The following is a 17,854-nucleotide window of genomic DNA, read 5'->3' as shown; positions in this document are numbered from 1 at the left end:
CTATTGGACAAGGTCTTTTACCAATATATAATGTCCCTCTTTGTCTCTTTTAACCACTGTTGCTTTAAAGTTCATTTTGTCTGATATAAGAATAGCTACCCCTGCTTGCTTTTGGTGTCCATTTTCATGAATTGCCTTTTTCCACCCCTTTACGTTAAGTTTTCATAAGTCCTTATGTGTTAGGTGAGTCTCCTAAAGGCAGCAGGTAGTTGGTTGGTGAGTTTTCTTTTTTGTTTTTTTTTTTTTGAGACAGAGTCTCACTCTGTTGCCCAGGCTGCAATGGTGCAATCTCCACCACCCAGGTTCAAGCAATTCTCCTGTCTCAGCCTCCCACGTAGCTGGGACTACAGGTTCATGCCTCCATGCCCAGGCTAATTTTTTTTTTTTTTTGTACTTTTAGTAGAAATAGTATTTCACCATATTGGTCAGGCTGGTCCTGGACTCCTGACTTCAGGTGATCCACCCTCTTTGGCCTCCCAAAGTACCGGGATTACAGGCATGGGCCACTGGGCCCAGCCAGTTGGTGAGTTCTGTATCTTTTAAGTGGAGCATTTAGGCCGTCTATGTTCAAGGTCAGTACTGAAATGTGAGGTACCGTTGCTTTCACTGTGCTCTTTGTTCCCTGTGTACTTTGGTTTTTGGTTTTGCTTATTAACTTGTATTTTTGTTTTATAGGTCCTATGTGATTTATGTTTTAAAAAGGTTCTTTTTTTGATGTGTTTCCAGAATAGATTTCAAGACTTAGAGCTCCTTTTAGCAGTTCTTGTAGTGGTGGTTTGGTAATGGCAAACTATCTCAGCATTTGTTTGTCTGAAAATGATTGTATCTTTCCTTCATATATGATGCCTAGTTTCACTGGATAGAAAATTCTTGGCTCATAATTGTTTTGTTTGAGAAGGCAGAAGATAGGGTGCCAATTCCTTCTAGCTTGTAGAGTTTCTGAGAAATCTGCTGTTAATCTGATCGGTTTTTCTGTGTAAGTTACCTGGTGCTTCTGCCTCACAGCTCTTAAGATTCTTTCCTTCCCCTTGACTTTGGATAACCTGATGACAATGTGCCTAGGTGAAGATCTTTTTTGCAATGAATTTCCCCAAAAAGTGTTCTCTGTGCTTCTTGTATTTGAATATCTGGGTCTCTCACAAGGCAGGGAACTTTTCCTTGATTATTCCCCCAAATATGTTTTCCAGGCTTTTATAATTCTCTTCTTCCTCAGGGATGCTGATTATTTTTAGGTTTCGTTATTTAACATAATCCCAGACATCTTGAAGGCTTTGTTCATATCTTCTTATTCTTTTTTCTTTGTTTTTGTTGGATTGGGTGAAAACGAAGACCTTGTCCTCAAGGGCTGAATTTCTTTCTTCTACTTGTTCAATTCTATTGCTGAGACTTTCCAGAGCATTTCACATTTCTAAAACTGTGTCCAAAGTTTCCTGATTTTTTGTTTTTTCTTTAAGCTGTCTATTTCCATGAATATTTCTCCCTTCACTTCTTGTATCACTTTTTGGATTCCTTGCCTAGGACCTCATCTTTCTCTGGTCCCTCCCCAATTCGCTTAATAACTAACCACCTGAATTCTTTTTCAGGTAAATCAGGGATTTCTTCTAGGTTCAGATCTATTGTTGGTGAACTAGTGTGATTTTTTTTTGGCGGGGGAGGGGGCGGTTGAAGAGCCTTGTTTTACCATATTACTAGGGTTGGTTTTCTGGTTCCTACTCATTTAGGTAGGTTCTGTCAGTGGGAAGGTCTAGGGCCGAAGGCTGTTGTTCAGATTATTTTGTCCCACAGGTGTTCCCTTGATGTAGTTCTCTCTCTCTTTTCCTATGGATGTGGCTTCCTGTGAGCTGAACTGCAGTGATTGTTGTCTCTCTTCTGGTCTAGCCACCCAGCGAGTCTACCCTGTTCTGAGCTGTTACTAGGGGTTGTCTTCAGAGTCCTGTGATGTGAACTGTCTATGGGTTGCTCAGCCATGGATATCAGTGCCTGTTCTGATGGAGGTGGCAGAGGGTGCAATGGACTCCGTGAGGGTCCTTAGCTTTGGTGGTTTAATGCTCTAGGTTTGTGCTTGTTAGCCTCCTACCACGAGGTGGCGCTTTCCAGAAAGCATCAGCTCTAGTAGTGTGGAGAGGGACCAGTGGTGGGCGGAGTCCTAGAACTCCCAAGATTATATGCCCTTTGTGTTTCACTCAGGGTGGACAGGCAAGGACCATCAGGTGAGGGTGGGGCTCAGCATGTCTGAGCTCAGACTCTCCTTGGGCTGGTCTTGTTGTGGCTGCTGTGGGGGATGGAAGTGAGAATCCCAGGTCACTCAAATTGTGTACTTAGGAGGATGATGGCTGCCTCTGCTGAATCATGCAGGTTGTCAGGGAATTGGGGGAAAGCTGGCAGTCACAAGCCTCACCAGCTCCTGCAAACTAAAGGATCTGTCTCCCTCCCACCGTGCCTCCACCAACAGCCCCAAGTCTGTTTTCAGGCTCTAGGCAACAGGCTTGAAAACTTGCCTGAGGCTATCTGTCCTCCAGCTGGGAGAGAAAAAGGCTTTAGTTCTTCCCCTGCCTGTGAAGTCTCCATGATTCACACCCTCCCCAGCATTCTGGCCAGGAGACTTCTTGCCCAGTGTAAGTTGTTACAAAGTTCATCTAGAGAATTCCTTCTCCCTGCAGAGTTTTACCCCCTGCTCCTCTGGCCACCCTCCCGATGGATCTCTGTGATGCCAGGCAGGAATGGGCTGCTTGGGGACCCAGAGAGCTCCCAGGGCCTTTCTGCTGCTTCCTCTACCCCTGTCTTTCCCTTGGCTCTCTAACTTGACTCATCGACAGGTAGTCAGAAACTTCTCCCACAAACAGAACTTCAGCTTCTCCAGTGGGGGTGTGTGTTTGTGAGAGGAGGATTTCCCTTTTCCACTTGTGCAGTTAGGGCACTCATAGTATTTAGAGTGTCTCCCGGGTCCTGCAGGAGCAGCCTGCCTCCTTCAGAGGGTCTATGGGCCTCTTGGGATTGCTGGTTTGTTCCTGCAGTGGATCTGGGGCTGAAATTCACAATGTGAGCCTCTGCATGCTGCTCTGTCCGTAGCTGCAATCTAGCCTTGCCTCCCGCCTGCCACGATCCCTGCTAATCTGCATTTAGGTATTTTAAAGATGTTTAGGCCCTGCAGCAGTCCCATGAGATGGGCACTAATATTATGCCCATTAGGCAGGTGAAGAAATGGAGGCGGGCAGAGAGTATCCAATGTCTCACCTCAGGGGGGCAGGATTTGAACCCGAGGAGTCTGGTTCAGAGGCATCAAAACACACCAGGAATGTGTCAAAAGCTTTAGGTCCCAAACTACTGAGCCCAGGGAAGCTGCCTCATGATATGGAACTGACACACAAACCAAGTAAAGACACCAAGGCCAAATGTCACTATTTTTAAGATTTTAAAATGTTAATTATATCAAAATAGAAGTTGTAGTCTTTTTTCCTTCCCACTTTGGCGCCCCTGCTAGGAAGAGCGGGGAGGCGGGCGTTGCACCGGGTCCTGACCACCAGGGGGCGCGCGGACACCACCCACCCCGCGAGGCCAGGCCACCCTCCCAGGCGCCCGGCAGCCCGAAGGACCGCAGGGACGCCTTGTGCAGAGCTGGGCCTCAGGAGTCCTCCGGCCCACCCGGGTCTTTCCTAGCCCCACATCTTTCCCAGGGCCGTCCCTGGGACAAGCAAACCTGCTGTGACAGTCAGCTGATACCCGGGTGGGACCCTCCTAGAGTCGCAGAGACAGAAAGTGCCCCGGGGGCGCCGTTCCCTCCTTGCGGAGATGGTCTCTGGACACCTGCCTGCCTTGATGACTTCTGGGGACACCTGTCGGGGTTTCTGCTAGACGGAAAGGTTCAGGGCGCCCCTCACGCTCGCAAACTGTAGCGCTCGCACCCAGGCGTGCTCCCCACATTCCAAAGACGCCAAAAACGACGTCTGGCTTTTCCACGGCGCCTCCTCGTCCAGGCGGTGACTCCGAGGTGGCGCTCTCACAGCGGGTGGGCGCGGGAGAGAGGAAAGCCTCTGGCATCCTCACCCCCAGGGCCCCGGGACTAGGGGTGCCCTCCACCCCGAGCCACCTGCGTCTTGAATTCTGTCCCTCCACGGAGAGGGCAATGCCTAAACCTATGGAAGTTGGGCGAGGGGCAGCATTGGAAGTCAGAGGCTGCAATGCACCGATAAATGCAAAGACGGTTCCTTCTTTCAGTGCCAGTAAGAAGGGTATCTTGAACATGAGGAATACAGCAGCGAGCAAGACAGAGGTGCCTGCTTTCCCAGGAGACAAACAACAAACAGATAAATAAGCACCACGCTTTCCTGCCCAGCTAAGGGACATCCATGAAATAAGGCAACGGGATAAGAAGAGGCTGGGAAAAGGCTTGGCTGTGATTTTGCTTTCCGCAATTTGAGTTGCCCATGTTCAACTGAGGCTCAAAAATATTAAATGGAAAATTTCAGAAATAAGCAATCATAAGTTTAAATTGCATGCCACTCTAAGCAGCGTGATGAAATCTTGCGCCATCTCTCCCAGTCCTGCCCCCGGTGTGACGCATCCCTTTGTCCAGCTTGTCCACATTGCACATGCTCCAGGCCCGTTAGGTACTTAGTAGCCACCTCAGTTTTTCAGATGACATCCTGGTATGGTAGCGCTTGCGTTCAAGTCACCCTTATTTTACTTAACAATAGCTCCAAAGCGTAATGACCATAGTGATGCTAGCAATTTGAATATGCCAAAGAGAAGCTGCAAGGTGCTTTCTTTAAGGGAAAAAGTCAAAGTTCCAGACTTAATAAGCAGCCTTAGCTGAGGATGCTAAGATCTATGATAACAAGGAATCTTCTATTCATGAAATTCTGAAGATGGAGAAAGAAATATGTGCTCGAACTGCAAAGTAATGACCATGGTGCATGATAAGAGCTTAGTTAAGATGGAAAAGGCCTTGGTGTGGATAGAAACATGATGGAAATGTGTTCTGATTGATGGCAATCAAGATCAGTATTATCCATGGTCCCAGCATGCACTGGGGTGTTGGAATGCATCCCCCATGGATAAGAGGAGACTATCGTATCCTTGACTGGGGCATTGCTACATGGATGTATACATTTGGTCAAACTCTCCCAACTGGTCACTTCGGATAGGTGTGTTTCGCCGTATGCACATTTTTCAACAAAAATCTTTTCCTTTTCCCAAAAATGGGAAAGGAAGACATTAACTAGAGTGGTCAGGATGGCCTCTTTGCAAAGGGGACATTTGAGCTGAGACCTGAAAAGTGAGAATGAACTAGAAGGAATTAGCCATGCCAGGAACTTGTCTCTTCCCAACAAGATACTGCAGGCAGAGGAAATGCTACATGGGAAGGGCCCACGGTGAGAATACAATGAGGGCATGGGGAGACCATTGTGAGCAAGGGGAGCAGGAGGGCAGGTAAGTGAGAGGAGGTCAAGGCCAGGGGCTGCTGATGAGGGACTCGAAGTCTGTGTAGGAGGCCTAAGTTCATTCTAAGTGCAATTAAAAGTCAATGGGGGACCACATGGAGGAAAGATACAGGTCCCCAACCTGATTACCCTTGGGATCACCTCCAGGCTGAGTCTAAAGAGGGAGAGCGGGCGCAGTGGCTTACACCTATAATCCCAGCATTTCGGGAGGCTGAGGCAGGCAGATCCCTTGAGCTCAGGAGTTCGAGACCAGCCTGGGCAACTTGGCGAAGCTCTGTCTCTACAAAAAATACAAAAATTAGGTGGGCGTAGGTATGCCTGTAGTCCCAGCTACTCAGGTGGCTGAGGCAATAGGATCGCCTGAGCACAGGAGATTGAGGCTGCAATGAGCCAACATTCTGCCACTCCACTCCAGCCTGAACGACAGAGCAAGAGCCTATCTCAAAAATGAAAAAACAAAAACAAAAAAACCTATATCCTAAATTCCAAATACCAGAGACCAAAATTACCAGCCTCGCTAAGGGAACATCTCAATGTTTGAAACTTTATTGAGTTTTTCTTTGTTTGTAGCTGCAGTCTCGCTTTGTTGCCCAGGCTGGCCTCAAACTCCCATGCTCAAGCAATACTCCCACCCCAGCCTTTTGAGTAGCTGGTACTACAGGCAGGCACCACCTCTCCCAGCTTACTGGGTTGTGTAATAGGTCATTCTCTGTACTGGTTTGTTGTGGTTACAAAGATTAGCTGCTTTGTAACCACAGAGCAAGAAAAGTCAAGTTGAATATCTCAGATGGGGCCATCAGAGAATGGAGGCGACCTCATCCAAGGTGGGACAAGTTGGAACAAATCATTTGGGTGGAAAGCAAGGAAATAAAGGGGCAATTTCAGCATGTCGCTCAGGCTTCCACAGAGGAGGGTCTGGCCCTCCAAATTCCCAAAGGGCTCCTCTTCTGGGAGGCACTCTGTCTCCGGAGGTGAAAACACTCTCTTTCTTGTCTCTCTCTGCCTGAGATCTTGTTTCCAGTGTCAAATGAAGGACTGGGGAAAGAACCAAAGCTTCCCCAGTTCACTAACTGCTCTGGGAATTACCCAGAATTTTGTGACAGCATTGAGATTTGGAGTTGGCATAGAAGAATAGAAGAGGGGAAGTGGGGTGCTGAGAGCTGGTCTGGGGTTAGCCCTGCTTCGGCCACATTCACTTCCCTTTATCGCTCATGACTGGGCAATGCATCAGACTTCCCATGTTGTGTATCTTCTTGTCTGTTAAACAGGGTTATCCAACTGATTGAAGACATTTCTTTCTTTTTCCAACTTCCCTTTTTCCAAACTAGTTCAGATCTTCTAGAGCGTGGTAGGCTGAAAAATGTCCCCCAAAATATCAGGTCCTAATCCCTGGAACCTATGAATATTGCCTTATGTAGGAAAGGGGTCTTTGCAAATTGCGTTAAGTCAAGGATCTTGAGAGGGGGAGGTTATTTTAGATTGTTAATATTTTTAGGCAGACCTGAAATAAATTCCAAGAATGTCATCTGGAGTGGAGGAAAAAGGCATTTTTTTAGGGTGTCCAGGAAATTAAAAGATGATGAAATGCCCAAACAAGTTTACAAAAGTGTAGAATAGTTTAAATATTGACATCTAATATCCACTCGCCATGTCTGTGCACATATGCCTCTAGTGGCCATCAACCGTGTCCCTTGGCCTTCAGGCTTTTTTGGCCCCCAGAGCCTGCTCTGCCTGTGTAAACAGCAAATGTGTCAGGGAATTTATGCCTCTCCAGCCCCCAAGAGCAGCCCTCAACCAGTGCCTAATGGAAGTTGGTATATAAATACCCCAGCTCCCTCACCCTTAGCTGGAAGAACTCTGAGGTACCTCCCACACTGGCTCCCAGAGGTCTCCACTGGGCCTGAGCTCCAGTTGCCCACCATCAGAACTTATTTAATGTCACACCCTAATAAACTTCCTTCCCCTCCCTATTGCACTTCCCCACTCCACTTCCATTGTTTTCTAGAATCAAGTCCCAAATAAATTACTAGCCCTCAAATCCTGGTCTTAATGTCTGCTTCTGAAGGACCCCAAACTAAGACACTCTTGCATCTCATTTAGTGAGAATGTCAAAAGCATGTATTGAAGGCCCTTCATGAATTTGAACCTGAGTCAAAGGCCCTCCTGGCCCTCTCACATCAGGAGGCAACTGGAGCAGAACTGGGAAAGATGACCCAAGCCAGGGTATGGTTTCAGTGGCTTGAAGGTGATGGGATGCATAGCTGTGTGTGTGAGAATGAGCACACGGGCCTGTGGGGCAATTGCACAGCCACATGCCTCCCAGACCTTGAGGCAGAGGTGCTCCCCTGCTGGGACTTCAGGAGAGAGGCTCTGCTGCCTCCCCATCTTCCAGGCCTTGGGGACATCCAGGGCATTCTGCGGAGGTGGAAAGGTTGTGCCCTGTTAGCTAAGGGCATGCACCTCACCTGCAGTGGCTGGAATGATGGAGATGCAGGTGTGATGATGGCAAGAGGAATGAACTTTATCTCAGGGAGGGGTTGAACCCAGGCTCCACAACCAGTACCTGCCTCGAATGTCAAGCTCCAAGCCAAACCCTTGTGACTAAAGAAACCCTCAACAAATCTTGTAAGGCCAGCAGCTCCCCTCCATTTGTTTTTGGATGGGGAAATACATGTGTTTTCTTCTATAATCTTCTAAACATATAGACTTCTAAAGTTTTAAAATTTTTGTTGTTGTTTTGAGACAGAGCCTTGTTCTGTTGCCCAGGCTGGAGTGCAGTGGCACGATCTCCGCTCACTGCAACCTCTGCCTCTCGGGTTCAAGAGATTCCCCTTCCTCAGCCTCCTGAGTAAATGAGGACACAGGCATGTGCCACTATGTCTGGCAAATTTTTGTATTTTTAGTAGAGACAGGGTTTCACCATCTTGGCCAGGCTGGTCTTGAACTCCTCATCTCAAGGGATTTGCCTGCCTCGGCCTCCCAAAGTGCTGGGATTATAAGCGTGAGCCACTGCACCCAGCCTAAACTCTTAATAATCTTGAACTATAGAACCCAAGGATATAGGCATGGCCCGGGAGACCAGTTTAATGTTAGATTGAGTTAACCAGAGTAGTGATAACAAAGTGGTAACCTACAAGCCAGTCCAGGTGATAGTCTTTCTCTGTCTGGCATAGTGAGTTTTTTTTTTTTTTTTAAAAAAAAAAAAAAAAAAAACAGAGATTCTGATAATAACCTGTGTTTCTGGGTTTCTGCGTTTTCTTGAAAAATCAGAAACTCCTGAATCCCATGGGCTTTCATTCTACAGGACAGCATTGCCTGAGAAGTCAGAATTTACAATCCTGCTAGTGGCAGAAAGTCAATCCGAAAGAGGAAGGTGTGGTTTGCAAGAAAGAGGAAATGAAGATGAAGAGAGGGCGTGTGTGTGCTACACAAACCCCAGTAGCTGATGAAGAGCTGACAACCAGCACCAGGCTGAGTCACCCCAGGGGACAGGTATCCAAGGAGACACAGTGGGTAGAATGCTGAGGGAGACTGACGAGAGGTTTAGAGAATTTGGAGTATGAGGGTGAATTCATGAAAAATACATTAAAACCTAGTCAAATGAAAGGACAATTTTTAACTTCAAGGAAAATAAAAAGTTGTGCTAAAAATGCAGAAATAAGCCCAGTGCAGCACACATTCATCTTTGCAGAGCATGTTTATACAGCTATACAGCGTAAAGTCTGGACATGCGATAACCACAAATTATGATTGGCAGGATGGAGACCTAAGAACTGGGGAGGGAGATGGAGAAAGATAAGGCCCCAGATGAGCAAATCAGGAAGAGCGATACCAACATGCTACTTACAGATAAGGTGGCAAGCACCAAAGAATCAGCTAGAAGAATTGAAGGGCGTGGGGAGGAAGGGGAGGTAGAGGGTGGTAGCAGCAAGAGACAGCTGGTTTTGTTTGACTTTCTAAACCATGCGCATGTCTGTCATTGAAGAAAAGACAAACTATGTTTTGAGAAAAGCTAATTGAGCACAGGTAAAGCCACTACCCCGAGCCCCTATCCTTACTTCATGATAACCCTTAACAATTACATCCTTCCAATCTTTATATATACATGAAGAATGCTGGGGTTTAGAGTCATTTAAAGCAAATTTTAATTTATAAGGGTCCTTAGGGAGGTATAAGGCTTCAGATCTGGCTGGGCCCAGTGGCTCACGCCTGTAATCCCAGCACTTTGGGAGGCTGAGGCAGGTGAATCACCTGAGGTCAAGAATTCGAGACCAGCTTGGCCAACATGGTGGAACCCTGTCTCTACTAAAATACAAAAAAATTATCTGGGCGTGGTGGCGGGCCCCTGTAATCCCAGCTACTCAGGAGGCTAAGGCAGGAGAATCACTTGAACCTGGGAGGTGGACATTGCAGTGATCTGAGATCCCACCATTGCACTCCAGCGTGGGCAACAAGAACGAAACTCCATCTCAAAAAAAAAAAAGGCTTAAAATCTCTTAGAGTCTACTGAGATCTATCTGTCTATCTATTTAAGGATTTTGTGTATATATATATATATATATATTAATTTTCATGCATATGTGATACATAAATATCATCCTGTATGTATCTTTAAGCAACGATCTGTTTTCACTTAATATTATGTCTTGGCATCTACTTTTAGCTAGTGGAATTGGTGTGATGATAGGTCTGTAAGCTTTAATATCCTTCTGCTACAAATTTGGAATAAAGACATTATTACACAGACCAATCTTTATTACCAGGACTTGAATCTCATTTATGTTGTCCATTGAAAATAAAATGTTTTCTTTCAATATGTCCCCCCAAGAAAGACAGTATTATGGATCTTGAACTTTCTGGGAGATGCATTTTTGGAGCATCTTCCTTGGTGGAGATAAAGCAGTGTAAGTCATTATCCCTCAGCATAATTCATTTATAATATCCCATGTGAATTCTTGTCCTTTAAGTAGCTACTCCTGGACTTTCTCCCCCACTTTTCTCAACATGCTGAATGTCACACTGTCCTGAAGAACATTACCGCTGCAGGGGTAACTTATATTTCATCTGATAAAGCTCCAAATCTGCATTATTTTTTATCTCAATTCAGGATGAATTCAGTGATTAAATTGAGAACAACATGGCTCGTGATCCTCAAATGGATTTTTAGATCCCAGTTCAAAAGTGGAATGTTAGAAATATGAGTTCATCTTACTTTGTAATAATGCCCTCGGTGATAGGCATGCACGTGGGCTTAGAGTAGAGAGCTCTGTGGTAAAGCTTGATGATGTTCATCAGGAATATCAGAGTTAACCTCACAGTTGGATATCTTAATACTATATTGTCACTGTTTAGGGCTTAGGGTTTAAGATTGAGATTACTAGAGTTTAGGGCCCTTGGGATCAGAGTCAGAGTTACATTTAGGAACAAGAAAACCTCAGGGTAGTCTCTTGCTCTTCTCATGTCATTGGGATTATTAGGTGAAAGTACCTGATCATTAAGAAGAGAGATGTAGGGCTTGGGTTCGGGTCAGGGTGTATGTAGGTCTGCTCCAACCTCTTTACAGAATTTAGAGTTCAGGGTCATTGGTTTATGATAATCAGACTTTCAGGGTTGTCAGGGTCAAGGGGGTCAGGATCAACCATCCATTAATTTATCATCATTTGGAATTTGGGGTCTTCTGGTGCAACATCAATAGGATCCCTAAGTCAGGGTTCAAGTCCAAGCACACAAACAGAGCTATGCTCTTTGGGTAACAGATGAATCATTGAGGTATGGGGTAATGAGGGTCAGGACAGGTCACTGACGAGGTGTCTGCTCCATTGCCTGTTAGGGTTTAGGATTGTTGAGTTGTTAATGTCAAGGGCACTGGAGTTAGCATTAATGTTGTTGAGGCTGAAAAGGCTGGGCTCATTAGATTTGGGTTCCTTTGAAACTATTTAAGGTCACTTTAGGTTTAGGATAATTTTGGAGCAATTAGAATAGTTTGGGTATTTTAGGTGCAATTATGATCTCTTTGATCTTTTAGAGTCTTTTGGACTGTTGAGGTTTAGAGTCATTTAAAGCAAATTTAAATTTTTAGGGGCTCTTAGGGAGGTATAAGGCTTAAGATCTCTTAGAGTTTATTGAGATCCTTAGGGTCATTTAGAGTTGTTTGGGTTAGTTTAGGGTTTTGTGAGATAATCTAGGGCTTAAAGTTTTAAGCATCATTTAAGAAACTTTAGCATGTTTAGAGTTGTTTAGGATTTAGGATTGTCTGGGACCTCTGAGGGCATTTTAGAATTTAATTGGCTTAGGATCCTTTGGGTTTATATAGCTTCTCGCTTTGCTATTCCAAGTGTGGCCTGTGGATCAGCAGCATCCACATCCCCTGGGAGTTTGGTAGAAAGACAGTGCCTCAAACCTCACCCCAGGTCTGCTGAATCTTAGTCAACGTTCTAGCAAGATCCTCTCCAGAATCATAGAACTTGCATATTCAAGTTCTGTGGTAGTTTAGGGGCATCTGAGGTCACTTCCGAGTATTAGGTCTCTAAGGTTGTTAGATACATTACCATAGGGTCATTTAAATGATTGGTTCTTTAGAGTGCTTAGACTCTAAAGACTATCCTGAAGTTATTCATTCAGGATGTTTTATGCATTTGAGTTAGGATTATTTAGGGTTCAAATGCCTTAAAAGTCTTATAGAGATTTTTAAGGTTTAGGTTCTATTTTGATTGCTTAGAGCTTTTTAAGGGTGATTTATGTCACGACACCATTTATATTCATGGAAGATTATTTAGCATTTAAAGTTGTTTTGAGTAATTTGTACCTCTTCAGAATCTCTAAGAGGGTCTGAAGTCTTACACCACTTTGGGTAGTTTAGGATCACAAAGGATTTAGGACCATTTGAGGTGATTTAATAGCTTAGGATCATGTTAGTTCATTTTAAGAAGGATTACACTTGTTAGTGAGTTTGGGTCAGAACCTAGAGGCTGTTAGCATTGGCATAAGGTCTTGGTGTTTGGTATGGTACATTTGGATATTCATTCATTCATTACACAAATGTTATCACAGTGTTGCAAATCAAAGAAAATGACCAAGGTGGGTCTCAATCATTTTAAGAGGTTTATTTGTCAAGGTTAAAGGCACACCCAGGAAAAGAACACAGAAGCTCAGGAAAAATCTGTGGTCCTCATTTTTTCCAAAGAGTATCTGGGGACCTCAATATTTAAAGGGAAAAAAAGCAACTATTGTAGGAAAAAGAAAGGAACTTTTTAAAGGGTAGGCAATAAGAAAGGCACGCAGTTGCATTCTTTTGAGTCTTCTTTGCTCAGCACTCACTGACCACATCATACATGTGAGAAAGGGGTAGAGGAGTAGTCAGTTATGCATTCGTCTGGTGCTCAGTGAATCGGCATTTTTACATAAGATAAAATAGACACAGGGAAGAGGAAGCAGTTACACATTTGTGTCAGGTGAACAGAGGGATGACTTTTAGTTCTGTCCTTTGTCCCATACGTGTGAAGATCAGGGTGAAATTCAACAGAACTGCTTTACAGTGAAGATCTTGGGACCCACAAGGAATTTCCTTGTGCTGCCCTAGATGGTCTGGGTGCCTTAACAGAGCTTAGGTTCTAATGGAGGAGATACATAAATCAACAAATACATTCAGACTGCAAAAAGCACTTTGAAGAGTGTGGAAGCAGAGGATAACTGGCAGGAGGGCAGCTGATTCAGGAATTTCCTTGTGGGTACATTGTGAGGGAAGTATGTAGCTCTTTCTATCTTTGTAGCTATCTTTTTCTGAACAAAATGGGAAGCAAGTTTGCATGACCCATTTCCTAACTTGACTTTTCCCTTTGGCTTAGTGAGTTGGGGGTCTTGAGGTTTATTTTCCTTTCACAGTATCTACCAAGGATCAGGTGCCGCCCTAGATGGTCTGGATGCCTTCACAGAGCTTAGGTTCTAATGGAGGAGATACATAAATCAACAAATACATTCAGACTGCAAAAAGCACTTTGAAGAGTGTGGAAGCAGAGGATAACTGGCAGGAGGGCAGCTGATTCAGGTGTTCAGGGAAGGCCTGGCTAGGAAGGAAGAGTTTCAAAAAGGAAATCAAAAAGGAGGCGAGCATGTAATGAGCTGGGGGGAAGAGGGTCCCAAAAAGACCAAGTGGCAAGTGCCAGTCCCAGAAGCAGGACGGGTCTGGATATGCTTGCAGGGCAGCAAGGCCAGTGGAGCTGAAGCCCAGGGACCCTCCAGGAGGGTGGAGGCCATGGGGTCCCAAGAAGAGGCCTGAAGTAGACCATGTAGGTCTGAAACCAACCCAATTGTCCCATAGAGCTGATGTTCATGGTTTCTTTTTTCTTGTTTTTTTTTTGTTTTGTTTTCAGAGATGCAGTTTCGCTCGTTACCCAGGCTGGAGTGCAATGGCATGATCTCGGCTCACTGCAACCTCCACCTCCTGGGTTCAAGCAATTCTCCTGCCTCAGCCTCCCGAGTAGCTGGGACCACAGGCACACGCCACCATGCCCAGCCAATTTTTGTATTTTTAGTAGAGACAAGGTTTCACCATGTTGACCAGGATAGTCTTGATCTCTTGACTTCGTGATCCACCCACTTCGGCCTCCCAAAGTGCCGGGATTATAGGCATGAGCCATGGCTCCCGGCCTGGTTTCTTTGAAGAAACAGAGAAATTGATCTTCTCAGTCTTAAACCTGAGAAAGTGACACTTGTCTTAGCTGAGTTCCTTTCTCAGGAAACCAACTATCAGGCCTTCTAGATAGCATCAAGGATCTGGCACCAGATCATTGCATCTGGTGAGGCAAAACCCCTCGCTCATCATGATTGCCTAAGCGACCACCTGCCTCCTGTTGACCAGCTCCTCTTGCTTACCCCTCCCTAATTCCTGTTTTCCCATGCATGGTTACATTTCTTTCCTGCTATATACACTCCTAATTTTAGTCTCTCAGGGAGATGGATTTGAAACTGATCTTCTATCTCCTCAGCTGCAGCTCCTGATTGAAGCCCTCTTCCTTGGCAAGGCTCATTGTCTCAGGGATTGACTTTCTGGGAGGCAGGCATTAGGACATAGCCTGAATTCCTGGTGTGTCGGTAGCAGGTCCAGGTAGGCTAGATAAGGACTTGGGATTAAAAAAAAAAAAAGAAAGATTTGAGGTCATTGAGAATCACTGAAAATCATTTGGGTTCTTCGTTTTGTTTTTGTTTTTTGTTTTGAGACAGAGTCTTGCTCTCACCATGTGCCATGCTGGAGTACAGTGGTGCAATCTCAGCTCACTGCAACGTCTGCCCCCTGGGTTCAAGCAATTCTCCTGCCTCAGCCTTCCGGGTAGCTGGGACTACAGGCGCATGCCACTACGCCCAGCTAATTTTTGTATTTTTTAGTAGAGATGGGGTTTTACCATGTTGGCCAGGATGGTCTCGATCTCTCGACCTCATGATCCACCCACCTCAGCCTCCTAAAGTGCTAGGATTACAGGTGTGAGCCACCTCGCCTGGCCGGGTTCTTTGTTTTTAAAGTTGGGTCATTCAAGGTTTAGGAACCTCTAGGGATGTTAGGAGTCACCACAGGTCATTTAGAATATTTTGTGGCTATTTAGGATCTTTTATTTATGAATTTTGAAATTCATTTGGGATGATTTAGGGTTATTGTTGTCAAGGATTTGGTTTTAAAGTTTTTAGATTTACAGTTGGTAGGACCCTGGCAGGTCCCTTTGTTGTCATTTAGACCTTTTTATTATATCTTGACTTTATTAAAGTTATTTAGGACATTTTTCAATTATTACAGCATTTAAATTTTTTTTCTAGAGTTTATGGTCACTAAAAGTTATTTCGCATCTTTTAGGGTCCTCTGGGGTCATTTAGGGTTGACTAATAGCATTTAGGAATCTTAGTGTCATTTTATTGTTTGTCATTTTAATTGTCTAGGCCAGCAAGGCCAGCATGTCCGGCTGGCAGCCATTAACTCCTTCAGCTGAGTGGCCACGGACACTTCGAGCCCACTCTTTCACTGTATTCTGTGTCTGAGTGAATTTGTTCATCTGTTGTGGGGTTGGGGTCTGCTTGTCAGACCCCGACAGGGACACAGCCAAACCATGCCAGTTAGTAAGGAAGAAGCAGTATTAAAAATTCTGCTGCCAATGCCACAGCCCAAAAGAATTGAACCACAATCTCTTGGTATGGAATATAGACATCAGTGTTCTACAGAACTCCCCGGGTGATTACAGTGTTCCCCTTAGACTCATTTAGAAAAGTTAGTGCAGGCCAGGCGCGGTGGTTCATGCCTGTAATCCTAGCACTTTGGGAGGCCAAGGTGGGTGGATCACCTGAGGTGAGGAGTTCAAGACCAGCCTGGCCATCATGGTGAAACCCCATCTTTATTTAAAATAATAATAATAATAAAAATTAAAATAAAAAAAAAAAGAAAAGTTAGTGCACCAGAAACATCAGTATCACCTGAGAACTTCATTAGAGATGCAGATTCTCTGTCCTGCTCCATCTGCTGAATCAGGAACTCTGGTGTTGGGGCCCGGCCATCTGCGTTTTAACAGGGACCCTGGGTGATTCTGATGCTTCCTAGAGGTCAAAGCCACTAGCATGAGGTTTACAGCAATCTTCAGGATCCTTGAGGCTTTTTAGGGTGGGGGAATTCTAAGGGCATTTTAAGAACACTTAGAGTCATTTGGGTTATTATAGGGTTGTATATTGTTGACTTAGTTTGTGTATCCTGAAAAGGTACCCGTTAGGTACGTGAGTGAATTATTTTTAAATTCCGTTTATTTGATAATCATCTGAGTCAGCCCAGAAATCATGTTCACTGCCAGTGTCCCTGGCCTCTATGGGGATGAAGGTGAGAATAGCTCCTCAGGTACATGGGGTGGGCTGGGGGAGCAGGGGGTGTCCCATGTGCCCAGGCGGGGCGAGGCACACATTTATCCAGAAGACACCAAGCAAAGGGCTTTGTGAATCAGGCACTGCATCTGGTACCCAATTCCTAATCAAGAGAACTTCAGAATATAAGAAACTGAAAGCGGAACTGTCTGACAGCACATCCTGGCTAACTCCAGATTAGAGTGTATATTTTTCCCTTCTTTTGAAAACTTTCGAGTGTCCAATTTCTGAAAGGAGAATTGAGAGTACAGTTTGAAAGTGCGTTTGGTATTCAGGGTGACTGACCCTAAACACAGGGAATTTCCCAATTCCTCACATGGGGTCTCCATCCTCAGGCTCCTGCATACTCAAGATGGCATGGCATGGTGGCTGGTTTTCTCAAAGGCCCTATAACTATTGATGTAATCTTTCCATTTTGTGTGTGTGTGTATTACATATGTGTGTATTTATATTACATATATATATTATATATATAATATATATATATATGATTTTGGTATATGGGACTGCATTTCCATTGCATAATGGGCCTCCTATTTTTCTAGGAATTCTGAAGTCTAGTGCTTGGAAAAACTGACCCTGCCAGGGACAAAAAGGCCTGGTCTTCTGGCCATTGTTTTTGCTGTTGTTTTGTTTTGTTTTGTATGTGTTTATATGTTTTTGGATTCTCAATATTTTTGGAGTTACTAAGCAGGAAATTTTAACTTAAAAGCCAATGTAATAGAAGCATTAAGAAAATCTAATACCACCTCCCTAACATAACTGTTTTCATAGACCTTTACATATAGGCCTACAATTATATTGAACATGCTATTTTATTTACTTTACATAGCAATATTTTCCATGCTTCAACATAAACTGTTATGTAATTTCACCCTGAGTCTCACTCTGTCACCCAGGCTGGAGTGCAGTAGCAAGATCTTGGCTCACTGCAGCCTCTGCCTCCCAGTTCAAGCAATTCTTCTGCCTCGGCCTCCTGAGTAGCTGGGATTATAGGCACCCACAACCACACTTGGCTACTTTTTGTATTTTTTGTAGAGTTAGGGTTTCACCAAGTTGGCCAGGCTGGTGTCGAACTCCTGACCTCAGGTGATCCACCTGCCTCAGTCTCCCAAGGTGCTGGGATTACAGCTGTGAGGCACCATGCCTGGCCTTCTACATAAACTTGATAATTATACTTTCAGTAGCAGAATAATATTCATGCTTATGGTTTTTATTTTACCTATACCATTATCACAAGGAAGGAGGAAAGCAAGGAAAAAAACGTACTTGGCTTTTTATTTGGATTACTTAAATCTATAGATAATTTGGGGGAGATCTGCTTAATTTTGAATCCATAAATGAGGTACATCTTTCCATTTTATAAATTTTATTTTTAATCTTTTATTAGATTATACACCTAGAAATGCATAGAAATACATTTTTATATATTTTTCTTGTTTTAGCAACCTTGCAAAATTCATTTCATATTTCTAATAATTGATCTCTAGATTATTATGACCAACTTTAATTCAAATTTTATTTGT

The sequence above is a fragment of the Cebus imitator genome, unplaced genomic scaffold, assembly GCF_001604975.1.
Source record: "Cebus imitator isolate Cc_AM_T3 unplaced genomic scaffold, Cebus_imitator-1.0 Scaffold31, whole genome shotgun sequence".
Taxonomy (NCBI): Eukaryota; Metazoa; Chordata; class Mammalia; order Primates; family Cebidae; genus Cebus; species Cebus imitator.
The sequence above is the reverse complement of the archived record's forward strand: the minus strand, read 5'-3'. Positions refer to the sequence as shown.